The sequence below is a fragment of the Sitodiplosis mosellana genome, unplaced genomic scaffold (genome assembly GCF_009176505.1).
Source record: "Sitodiplosis mosellana isolate CC-2019 unplaced genomic scaffold, AAFC_SMos_1.0 Smas_scaffold_3407, whole genome shotgun sequence".
In the NCBI taxonomy this organism is placed as follows: domain Eukaryota; kingdom Metazoa; phylum Arthropoda; class Insecta; order Diptera; family Cecidomyiidae; genus Sitodiplosis; species Sitodiplosis mosellana.
In genome coordinates this window covers 1-12,604 of record NW_022598649.1, presented here as the reverse complement: position 1 = coordinate 12,604, position 12,604 = coordinate 1, and the positions used below count along the sequence as shown (strand labels likewise).

The 12,604-nt window shown below is 32.8% G+C and overlaps 1 long non-coding RNA gene across 1 annotated transcript; it reads left to right on the top strand.

Annotated features, from left to right (window-relative positions):
• Positions 1-11,695: 11,695 nt before the first annotated feature.
• On the top strand, positions 11,696-12,500 carry LOC129571799 (uncharacterized). The gene is made up of 3 exons (XR_008688344.1): positions 11,696-11,940; positions 12,005-12,208; positions 12,283-12,500. It is a non-coding gene; the product is annotated as an uncharacterized LOC129571799 (long non-coding RNA).
• Positions 12,501-12,604: the final 104 nt, after the last annotated feature.

Genomic DNA, 12,604 nt, shown 5'->3' with positions numbered 1-12,604 from the left:
ACCTATCGCATAGCTCATTCACGTTATTAAAAGACTTGCAATTTTTGCTATCAAAAACGTTCGTTGTTGATGTTCTCATAGGTCGGGATTGTTTCGCAATTGATAGAGAAATTGCATCATTCAATGAATCCATTGGAATGGATTGCGTCACTTGATTATTTTCATGCTCGATTCGATTTGCATGTGCTTCTTTGTATTTGTTTTTTATAATATTCTGCGCGGACAACGTTTTCATTTTTATCACGTTTGACATATTTTTTTTCTTTTTGAAGTGAAACGGAAGTTTTAAGCGGTATTTTTTTTATATAATAGAGTAAAGTCAATGAACGATAATCATACAAATGAAATTAACTAATTTTCTTGCTCCTCACATCTCTTTATATAAGCGCTTGAAGATATTGATTGAAATTTTTCCGGTATCGACCGGAGTTTACTTCATGTTCAAGAGAGATGCAAACAAATCCAAAAGGTTCGCGCCAACATTCCAAGCAAAGGTTGCGAAATTGTTCAAACTTCATATCAGCATTCACACCGAAATCATTGTAAACATGTTTCAAATTTAGATCATCTTGTTTGAATAAAATTACGAAATTACAATTATCACGAATGAGATGCTTGTTGAGTTTTGTATAACTTTGAACGATGTACACTACATCGAGAGTGCGATGTCGACCAAGTGTGAAAATATTTCGCACAATTGTTTTATTAATTCCATGTTCGTTGATCACATCATCGAACACAATAAGCGAATTTTTTTTCATTTCAGTCGTATCGATAACATTCTGTGAAGCTGAGAAAGTGTAGCATCCGATTTCTTTAATTGACCGCAACATTTCACACAAATATTTATATTTTTCTTGATCCAACGTTTTACTGTATAAGTACAAATTCTCAAATTTCAATCCATGTTCACTTTCAATCAAGCTAATGAGCACATTCGTTTTTCCGCAACCTGAAGGACCTGCTATAATGCAGCGAAAATTGTTTGGTAAAAGATCACTATGTCGTTTCGTTTTAGTCACATTTATATATGTGCGTTCATCAATGTTCTCAATAGGAATGTTGAGTGGTTGTTTTGCGAAACGCATCCTGATGATGAATGATTGAATTTGTATATAAAAGCGAGTATTTATTTCGAAAAATATGTCAATATTTAGCAAAATCTTAACAGAGAAACGTAAACAAAGGAAAACAGGGAGAGAGAAGAATAAAAAAATGTTGACCAAACATGAAATCGGTTTTGTTGACCGTTTTATAGGAAAGTTACCTAGAATACATATCATGGGTTACAAATACTGTGGACCAAATACTAATTTGGATAGTCTTTTAGCACGTGGTGAAGTGGGTATAAACAAATTAGATTGTGCATGTATGGATCATGATATTGCTTATGCAAGGAGTGAAGATATCAAATCCCGAAGCAATGCAGATAAATTACTTATTTTGAAAGCTTTTAGGTGTGTATATGCAAAAGACTCACGAATCGGTGAACGTTTTGCGGCATTTCTCGTTGCATGGTTAATTAGTATCAAATGGATTCTCGGAAAGATTGAATCATGCTTTATCAACGTTCGAAATTGTTTTGCAAAGAAAAAAAATCAAAAGCTTGAAAATGATAAAAATATATAAAGATCATTACCCTATGAAAATGTTTCATTCGTTATAGTGAATCATCTCAAAAATGACTTCTTTGATTACAGTTGTTCTTTCTGGTACTTCATCGGTACTCCAGAGTAATTTTGTACCTGAAATCATGCTTGATGAGGAATATGATTACAGTTGTGCGCTACTTGAGTTATTTATCGAAAATAAGAATTTGAGTAATTTTGAAAAAATAATCAATTTGGGAGTAATATACATCGATTGTGATATAATTTCCGGATCGTATATAAATGGTGAACGTAAACAGGTAATTCATCAGTTTGCTACCAGTATCCCACAGGTGAAAGGTCAAACTTTTGTGGAAATTCCAAAGCATCTCAACTATTTCCCGGTAAAAACCAATCATTTGCGATCTATTCAGATTTCCATAACTGATCAAAAGGGGGAGCTAGTAAATATCGAGGGAACTGAAATCATATGTCGGATTAATATCAAGAGAAATAACAAGGAAATATTGAAATAAACATGTTGATCTATCACAGATACCCCGGTTCGATTTCGAACACAGGATTGAAAATCTCTGCTAATGGTGTTAAAAATAAAAGGAAAAACGGGAAAAATGTCTATAAAAGCAAAGTCAATCGAAAAGAAGGTGTTATTCGGGTAAAAGTATCGAGAGGTGATACTCAAAAAAAATCTAAAGCAAAAAAAAAACTTTCAGAGAAGAACAAGCAATTTTTGGAAGGACTTGGGCTTACAGTTAAACCAAGTACAGAAAAGTGAGGTTAAAGTGACTCAAAAATGTATAGCAGCAGTGTTTTGAACATTGGAGCAACCGCTGCTCACGATAATTCAATTATGAAAAAAGATTTTTATACATACACACCGTATACCAGTTCTCTAGGTGAATCGGAAGAGATACGTATCGTTATTCAAAAACATGACTCGTGTTTTCTACCGTGTGAATCATATCTCTACATGCAAGTTACTGTGAAAACTGAAGATAATAATGAAACAGCTGCTGATAAAGTTAAATTTACACACAACTTTCCATCGTTTTTATTCAGCGATGCTCGTTATGAATTGAATGGTGTTGAAATTGATCGTATAAAAAATGTAGGAATAACTTCAACAATGAAGCTAATGGCGGCTTCATGTCAATCGAATACATCTGGATATTATGAATTCAACAAAACATTTACTGGAAAAACTGCACAAAATGCAACTACAATGGTTTATGATGTTATGATTCCGTTGAGCATCTGGTTTGGATTTTGTGACGATTTTCGAAAGGTTATTTTGAATTGTCGTCATGAGTTAATATTGAATCGAGCAAGAAATAGCTTGAATTGTGTTTCGGGTGGAACAGTTGGAACAGCAACCGCAAAAACCCCCAACGTGAATATTGCGGTTACCAAACTAGAATGGAAGATGCCGTATATAAATTTATCTGACGAAATGAAATTGAATATGAACAGATTTTTAACAAGCAATAAGAGACTTCCCATTCAACATCGATCATGGGATTTGTATGAATATCCTGAGCTTCCACAAACAACTGATCATGTATGGTCTGTTAAAACGGTTTCACATTTGAATAAACCGAGATATGTTTTGGTTGGATTTCAAAATGATAAAAATCAGAAAAAGATTGAAGATGCTACAAAGTTTAACTCGGTGCATATGAACAGTGTGCGTTTACACCTGAATTCAAATGTATATCCATATCACATGCATGATGTGGATATAGCAGCTGGAAGGTATGCAGAATTGTATGAAGCTTATGCTAATATTCAATCATCATATTATAATGGAGAGGAAAATAAAAATCAGTTTGGTAAAAGTTTAAAGGAATTTCAGCTTGATGTTTTGTTTGCATTTGATACATCACGATCAGATGAATCAGTTCAAAATGGAACGGTTGACATTAGATTGGAAATGAAAGCAGGTGAAAATATACCAGCTAAAACTTCTGCTTTTTGTCTGATTATTTACGAGAATGAGTTCGAATATTCTCCTTTCGAAGGATTGGTTACAAGATGTGTATAAACACCAGGTTTGAAGATATATACTATAAAAACTAAAAATATAAAGTTTAATGAATCAATTAATTAATAGTAATACATGAACATGTAAAATGACTAAAAAGCAAATAGTTGAAGAAATCCATCGTTATGCTCGAAAAAATTTCGAGCGACGCAAGTATTCAATGCGTGGCATTGCAGATACATTGCAGGCTGATCTTATTGAGATGCAGAAGTTTAAACGAAATAATCGGGGGTATAGATACATTCTAATTGTCATTGATGTATTCTCAAAAAAAGCATTTGCAGAGCCTTTGAAAAATAAAACAGCAAAAAGTGTGACTGAAGCAATGGAGAAAATTTTTAATCAAGTTGGAAAACGCGTTAGAAATCTTCATTGTGACCGCGGGAAAGAATTTTACAATGGATCAATGAAGCGATTACTCACAGAATATGGCAATATTAATCTTTATTCTACATATAGCATTAAAAAGGCAAGCATTGTTGAACGATTAATTCGTACAATTAAGCGAAAATTGTATATGCAATTCAGTTTACAAGGATCACCCATATGGTATAATAATCTTGAAAAAGTCATCGATACCTATAACAATACTCGGTGAGTACTATTATATTTATTATTTGTTATTAAAACTATCTATTAAAATGTTCTCTCTTTCTCTTTTTTTTCCAGACATAGAACGATAAAAATGAAGCCGAATGAAGTAAACTCTGACAATGAACAAGAACTTCTTGACACTGTGTATAAGTACAAACGCGAATATTCCAATCGTCGAGCTGCAAAATTTAGAATCGGTGATTATGTGAGATTGAGCAATCAACGAGCTGTGTTTGATAAGAGCTACACACCTAATTGGTCAACGGCCATTTTCAAGGTTAGAAAAGTTCAATACAATACAGACCCCATCACGTATCTTCTCAAAAGTTTTGATGATCAAGAAATCCTTGGTTCTGTATACATTGAAGAGCTGCAACATGTCAGAAATCCAGATGAATATCTCATTGAGAAGGTACTACGCAGGAAAAATGGACAAGCGTACGTGAAATGGCTTGGTTTCACTACCGCATATAATTCTTGGATTCCAGAAAGCGATTTGATCGATTAAGAGTCTATTGTTTGAAAACCTGTTTTTGTTTTACTGAATATATATAATGTATCATTAAGATCTTTGTATTTAGTTTTAATTGAAATTTTGTGTAGTGAACACTCGATGGTGAGTGAATAAAGGATAAAATACAAAAATGGAGTCATGCCTTTGTAATCGTTTATATAACGTGAGTGCACCAACAGTACTATCCGAGTATGCATTCAGTGGAAGTTTATGTCGTATTCGCGAATTTGAAACCGTAGACGGAAAGCGTTATTGTCTCACTGTATTCAACCTTGCTAATTATAATCATTTACATTTTCCGCATTATGAATACAAATGCCTCATTAAAAAATTAAATGTACTCCTATCCACGCAAGCGATATCATGCAATTCAGATGATGAGAAATTAAATGATTGTGCATTGGCTGTTAAACAACTTCCATACAATGGAGATTTTAAAATCAAATTTGGGGTTCATAGATTGCAAATAGGACCAGTATCAGCAATCGGACTTGTAAAGTTTACTCCATTCACTGCTGCTGATGCAGTTTCTGCTAACAAAAATCATTTTACGTGCGATTCAAGATGGGATATATGTATTTGTAAAACATGTCCAGTATTCATGCGTTTAATTGAATTTGAAGCAACTGCATTGAAGCGATTCCGCTACCGCAGACCAGCGAATGTAATCCTGTTTGAACAATGAAGAACAGAATGAAGAAACGCGACTTTACCGGCAGATAAAAAGCAGAAACGAGTAAAAAATAAAGTCAGTTGTGCTTTATTCTTTCATTCCAAATGACGAAACGGAAATTAGTGACCGAAGTTGCGAGCAGATCGAGGGGAAAAGTGACAATCGATGGAACATTCATAAACAATTTAATCAGTGATAGAAAAGATAAGCTTGAGGGAAAATTGGAGCTTGGTCCAACACTGTTGGATATAACAAAAGGTCTGAAACTTGTGACATCGAAAAAAAATGATGAGGACGTGAATTTGTTCAAATACACAATTTTGTTGTATATAAGTCATTCTGCAATAAACAACGCTGTTCGATTTTTAGAGATTGAATCCAAGTTGACACAAAAAGAAATCATCAACATTTTATTTGAACACCTCAAATATAAACTTCCCGGTGGTAAAAGATTGAATAAACGAAAAAAAGATGGGATATTTTCAGCACGTAAATATTTTGGTAGAGATGAAGATTTCTATTGGTTGAACATTGCAGATGATAATGCTTACATCTATATTGGAGAATCGGATGGTGTATATTATGAAAATGATTTCACTGATGCTTTGAATTTCATTTATCGTAAAGATCCTGAGAATAGACCAAGTTTATGTTCAATAATGTAATTTGATTTTGTTTGAAGAAAAAAAAATGTGGAAATACATTCACACATCATCATGTCCGAATATTGAAGAATACGATTGCCAGACATTATAAAAAATTGAATTCAAGAATTAAAAGAACAATTGAGTTAAATTTTGTTAATAAGAAGATGAAAAGATGGAAATTTTCGATTGTTCGATTAGATTAAAACATCAATTTGAAGAAACAGTAAAATTATTCAAACCTAATGTTTTACCGCATAAAGAGAAAATAGTTAAAATTTATAACAATATCTATCTTGCATCTGGTTCGTGGGTATTTAATAAAACATCTAAAGTTAATATAAACATAAAATTTTTTCAGAAAATAATAAATTTAGCTCCACAAGAAGTTGAAATAGATTCTTCGTTAACTGCAGATGTTTATTCTATAGATTTACTCGATGTTTATGATGAAAATATTTATAAATACTTTGAATCATTAAATGAGATCTTTATGTCAAATAAAAAAGAAAACATTTTAATCGTTTGTGCTGCAGGTATATCACGTTCATCGACTATTGTCTTGGCATATTTGTTGAAACAGAAATTTACATTACACAATGCAATACATTTTTTGCTAAGCAAGCGAACGCAAATAAGACCGAACAATGGTTTTTTACTCCAACTCATTGTGTATGAAAACAGATTGCAAAAAAACAAAATTAAGTCTCTCGACTTGAATTCTTTAGATCGATTACTTTCAATTTTACCAGAGCATGAAAGTTTTGCAGCGAAAGAGAAAAAAACGAAAAATAAAGCTGTAATATTACGAAAAAATGATGAATGGGAAAGATTGTACTATCTCGGTTTTAAGAAAACCGGATACTATTAAGAATAAGAAAAAAGTGAGCTTTGATTCCAATGTTATTACTTTGAATATGTATGTATGGTCATTCGCATATCATGAAGCAAGGAAAAGTGATTGGTTGAGAATTGCTGGAGATAGATATAGATTTGAGTTAAGAAAAAAAAGAATGGAAGCTATGCTTGCTAAAATCGGATTTTTTTCTAGAGAATAAGAATTGATTGATAAAAAATGCAAAATATATACAATAATTGAAATAAATCTTTTAATGAAAAAAAATTATACATTTATGCGTTTTTATTCTTTTTTTTCAATTTTTTTTTTATATGTTGTGCAATATCTTTTGCAAATTGATATTCTTTTGTCATTGTTTCTGAATCTATTTTATAATGCCCCCATGCGAGCGTATCGATACAATCGGGTTTAATTATATATCGTTTATCATCAAATGGATTCAACGCGATCTTTTCCATTGAAATGGTGTAAATGTTATGATTTTTTGACCGAATTGAAAATTGTTTTCTTATTTCTATACAATTATTTTTTATACAGTTATAATAGTCGTCAAATGAAACTGTGTTTTTCAAAACGTTTTTCTTAACGCCTTTAGATTTTTTTATCTTATCAATTTTACCTAATGTTCGCACGGCATAACTTTTTGCTCCTGTGCCAGCCACTGCAATTATGATTTCCCCATTGAGTTCATCTTTGAATTTACCTGGTACTTTTTTGTTATGACGTTTAATTCTATAAATATTATCCTCTGGGTAATCCCATGTGTCAAATTCATTTGGTTCATCGCGAATGTCTGCGTATACGTCAGATGTCTTTATTTCAAGGATAAAACTATCCGTATCTGTGTAGACAACATTAACATTTTGTCCGTATTTCGGTTTCAAGTAATTGTACAAAAATTTATACATTAACACTTTTGAAATATCTAAAATGCACATTCCAACGATGGTGGGTCTGTCTATGAGAATATGTGATTTATGCATCTCAATAGCAGCTAAATTTTCATTAAAAATTTTACAATTTTTGAAATTTGGTCTAGCGATTAAACTTCTACCTCCAACTCGTCCACCCCACTTATTAATTAACCGAATGTCGGAACGTAACCTCAAATTTTCGAGAGTCTTTCCATATATCGAATTATTCATAAGCTTGAAGTAATTTTGCTCGAACTTGCTGCTAGTTTTAGCACGCAACTCGGTGTTCAAATCAATATACGGTTTCAGCCAAGCACACTGCTTGAATTGAAGTACGCGATGAACCTTTTTCAATTTCAATCCTTGTTTGAAAGCTTCTTTTAACATCTGATAATGCACAACATATTTTTCCTTATCATAAAATGTTAACAATAACTTATTGTTCTTAGTAATACCGGATATACCACGTTTCTCAGGGCAAAATGGGAAATCATTATGCTTTTCATGAAGTTCGGGGGGGTAATGCAAATCCACTTCAAATACAAAGCCTTTATCTGATTCGTCCTTCAAATCTAGAATCGATTCCTTTGAGTTGAAATTCTTCTTGATCTCACTCTCCGATAGCCATTGATATTCTCCAATTGGTAGGCGTTGAGACATCGCATAACCGTACAAGTTATTAGCTGTTGATTAAACAAAAAGGAAAAAAAAGATTTTGTTAGATAAATATTTAAATTTTTCCATTTGAAATGAGTGAAATAATTACCATCTAAATACATGATGTAGGATGTTTCCTTTGATGGGTCATACGCCTCGTTCATGTAAGCGTTGTTTGCTTCTACATATCGCTTATTTATTTGACTCACACCTCCTCGTATCCCGCTTTCAGCAAACAAAAACATATCCACATCGGTGAAGAGCTCAATATTCACATCGGTGTATTTCAACATCGCATCAAAGCTGAGCCCTGGCGCGCCATAATAGTGTGCAGCGTCAAGTGAATATGTTGCATAACATGTTGTTCTGAAGTTCTCGAACACATCAGCTAGCAGGAGAACATCCGTTTTCAAATATAAATCCGAATATTCACCAATTGTGCGTAAACCGAATTTCTCCCATACATTCTGCGCATGATTGTAATCCTCTTCTGATATGTTGGAATCGGTTAACATGCTGTAGAATCTCTCTTTTGCAGGCAGTCTGGTCTCATTGAGTTTCTCATATGAATCGATGTATTCATATGGGAAAACACCTTTCCGACTCAGCAAAGAAATCATTTCATTAGAGCAATAACCTGATTTTTCACATTCAGATTTAAGAATTTGTTTTTTTTCTGGTGGAATAAGCGAAGCTAAATGATCCAGAGATGCTGTCATAAACCGTAAAGAATCGATGAATTTAAATTTTATTTCATTTGCTTGTTTATCCGATAAACCAACACCACGCATTGTCTTTATGAATGAAATATATTTCTCAGAATTTTGAGGAATAATTGTTATTTCTCCAGGGATTTTTTTATTATCTCCCAAGCTTTTGATAAGCAGATGTGAATCATATCCAGATAAGTTATGGAACACAACAGGAATGTTTCGTGTAATTTGATATTTTAAATTACACGATTGATGTGCAGCTCCTCTATATAAACCGGTTAAATGGCAATGGTCTTTCACACGAATGTTCTCGTCATTAAATCTTTTTTTGCATATATGACACTTGTTCGATTGATGAAATACCACTTCTTCTTCTTTTGTCAAATCAACCATTGGCAATTTATCTTCCAAATAGTCGAAAATCTCCTCTGCAATTTCTGATAGTTCATTCATGAACCAATCCAGACAATCCACACCACGATGATATGCATACCGTGATCTTGTTTCATCGGTTTCATTCTTGAAATAATAACCGATGCTATGCAATTCGTGTTCATTATGTGCGATTGTTGAGCAATCTTCACTAAATACCTTTGTTTCCGGTTGTTTCATCATTGCCTCGGTGTCTGCATATATTATGAACGGAATTTTCAATTCGTTTTTAAAATTTTTGAATGAAACAAAATTATTCCCCGGAGTTGGCATTTCAACTGCACAATCGTTCTTAGATGCACAAAGAATTTTATGCTTTTCAAGTTTTTCATTCGAATTAAAATGATTCAAACATCGATCACAAAGTTGTAGTTTCTTTGTATTCTTTGTAATCTGACTATGCACTAAAGCACTCAAATTTTTTACCCAACAATAATGAGAATCAACACTCACAACATGTGCTTCATTGTTATAATATGCAGTTGGTTCTTGTTCCGTAAGAAGAAGAAGATGCACGTATCGATATTCAAATGGTTTCACAGCAAGAAAGAGCGGACACACGCGTTGTTTTTCTGGATTAAAATGGTACACATTAACTGCAAGACCCTCATTCTGTTGCATGAATTTCTCAATTTGATTGAGTTGCATGGGAAACTCAATTCCATCGAAATTCAGCTCATTAGTCCAGCGTGCATAGCTAAATGCATCATTAACTTTTTTTTTATGCACTTCTTCATTATGTAAAGCAGCTAAAATCGACCACTTGAAACATTCATCATATGTATTTTTTAAATTTATTATCGCATGCTTGTTTTTTAACTTTCTTGGAAGCTTGATGAAACCAGATCCTTTTAATGGTTCGTATTTGAAAATTTGCACACGTAATTGTTTGATTTCACTTAATGTAAATCCCGAACCTTCCACCATTACTTCGTCAACTTTTTTCACTAAATAATTAATTATGTCTTTTTGGAAATGATCGATCAAATCGGTTGACTGATTCATTTCCTGCGTTTTCGTAGGTATATGAACATCACGTTTTTCCACAATTGAATCACTTTCATCGTCGACGTGGAATGAACGTTCAAATACCGCATTAAAATATGAAACTGATTTTATTAAATTAAATTCTTTCAATGCTTCATCAATTTCACGATTATATAATTCGTATGCGTTCAATAAAAAGTCTTCAATGTCCTTGAATCCTTTATTCACTAATTCAAATTCATGTATACGTCGTTCGAACGCCGAATTTATCACTTTTATTTCCACCCGCTTAATTTCACTCATCTCCTGTGTTGAATTCATTTTCGTTTAACGTTTAGTTGCAGACTGACAGATTTTCTTGTTGTGTATATATTATCAATTGGAATATATTTAGTTTTTGTTTTTGTTAGCTGAAGCATTTGCGAACCTGTACAAACGTGTTTTTGCAATTCAAACACTCGCTTTACAACCGCACGAAATGCATCACAAACAACAAATGAGTAGGAAAAAATAACAATAGGTTTGTGTAACATACAACGACCTTGACAATGAACAAGGAAAAATAAGTTTTTGTTAACTAAAGCATATGCGAACCTGTACAAACATGTTTTTGCAATTTAAACACTCGCTTTACAACCGCACAAAATGCATCAGAGTTCGCGCTGCATCACAAACAACAAATGAGAAGGCAAAAATAACAATAGGTTTGTGTAACATACAACAAGCTTGATTATGAACAAGGAAAAATAAACGATGGCTAATGGATCCATTGTTTTATGTGCAATGTTTTTTGAACTGCATTGCGCTTGCATCAAATGCATTTGTTGCATATTAATGAACAGATCATCAGATAAGAATAAAGCTGCACATACATAAGTGGGAATTAATTGTTACCTGTTATGAACTTTTATTTAATGTATTTGTTTTACACTGATCTGAAAACATATATAAATCAAAGAAGTCTCTTTCTGAAGCATTATTGTCCGCAAACATCTCGAAGAGAATAGTTGATATAGAGATGAACGCTATTAAAAAATTACAAGAAGCAAACCAGAAACCGTATTACGGTTTTGCACAGCTTTCAAACGGTTTCCATAAAATCATTTCATTCCGATTGGTGAAAAACAAGTTCGCGAAAAAAGGCGAAAAGGCATCGAAAACCATTGTGGCAGAGTTACAGAAGGAGGTATTATTCTTGCCACAATACTTCAGCGAAAATTTATCTGAGGATGAGATAAATGAGCTGAATGAATGTAACGAGAGCATATATCTATATTTCGGTGGACGGAATGAAAAAACCAAGTAAGTATATTTAATTTACTTTTGCTTGAATTGTTTCAACTTTTTTTTCTTTTTCTTTTTCCAGGAGTTGGATTCTGAAAATAATGTCAGCCGATGAAAAAAAACAGGAGGAGAAGAAAAAGAAGGAGGAGGTGGAGAAAAAAAAGAAGGAAGCGGAGGAGGAGTGTTCTACGTCAATGAGTGATGATGAACCGGTTCAAAAGAAGAAAAAGAAAATTGGAATTGTCCACGAAACTGATTCGGAATCAGATTAGTGACAAATTTTTAGGTAAGTAAAATCAATCAAGAACGGTGAAGACAAATTTTTATATGTATTTTTTTTTGTTTGATTTTATTTACCAGAAAAGCACATAATCTTCGCATCTGAAACCCCAATGGTGATGGACAAACTTAAACGAAAAATCAATCTTTGCAGCTGAAACCCCTATGGTGATGGACAAACTTAAACGAAAAATTAACGAATAAAAAAAATACAAACAATTATATTGAAAATATTTTATTTAACCGTTCTTTACACATTGTTTTGATTAAAAAAATATTAAATGCACACATGCAATACTAATTAACAGTTGATGTTTTATTTCATTCGTTGAAATTCATTTGTCTTGTTTTTTCCTGTGAATAATTGTTATACATCTTGCAATCTTCTTTGGTTGAATCGGCC